At 41.3% G+C, this 812-nt stretch overlaps 1 protein-coding gene across 1 annotated transcript in view; it reads left to right on the top strand.

Moving 5' to 3' along the window:
* The window catches only part of EMH_0059630 (uncharacterized protein), a gene marked incomplete at both ends in the record, with an annotated part of 3,331 nt that overhangs the window by 1,091 nt on the left and 1,428 nt on the right, over window positions 1-812 (top strand). The window lies entirely within an intron of this gene.

Genomic DNA, 812 nt, shown 5'->3' with positions numbered 1-812 from the left:
CAGCAGGAGCATACATTCTATCCATGCATTTGGCGATGCAGATCTGATCCGTTTTGTTTAATTCGTCGCTGAATTTGCTGCCCCCCAAACATTTCTCGAAACACGTCTTTTGCACTTGCTGCACACAAACCCTAAACCCTAATAAACCCTAAACCCTAATAAACCCTAAACCCTAATAAACCCTAATAAACCCTAAACCCTAAACCCTAGAGAGTAGATATTAGAGAATAGAGATTAAACCGTAAACATTAAACACTAAACATTTCTCGAAACACGTCTTTTGGACTTGCTGCACACAAACCCTAAACCCTAAACCCTAATAAACACTAAACCCTAATAAACCCTAAACCCTAAACCCTAAACCCTAGAGAGTAGATATTAGATATGAGAGATTAAACCGTAAACATTAAACATTAAACATTTCACGAAACACGTCTTCTGTACTTGCTGCACACAAACCCTAAACCCTAAACCCTAAACCCTAATAAACCCTAATAAACCCTAAACCCTAAACCCTAAACCCTAGACAGTATATATATTAGATATGAGAGATTAAACCGTAGACACTAAACATTAAACATTTCACGAAACGCAGATTCTGGACTTGCTGCACACAAACCCTAAACCCTAAACCCTAAACCCTAATATGTCTTCGTTTGCAGTCGTTGAACACAAACCCTAAACCCTAAACCCTAAACCCTAGACCTGCCTCATTAAGAACGCTGAGGACCATGAGGCTCAGCAGCTGCTGCGCATCCTGCAGCGTTGCTCCATTATCGCTGCTGCTGCTGCTGCTGCTGCTGTTGCTGCTG

Source organism: Eimeria mitis, genomic scaffold (genome assembly GCF_000499745.2).
Source record: "Eimeria mitis Houghton genomic scaffold, Emh_scaff2860, whole genome shotgun sequence".
Lineage (NCBI taxonomy): Eukaryota > Apicomplexa > Conoidasida > Eucoccidiorida > Eimeriidae > Eimeria > Eimeria mitis.
Note: the sequence above shows the minus strand (reverse complement) of the source record. Positions and strands in the feature narration are given on the sequence as shown.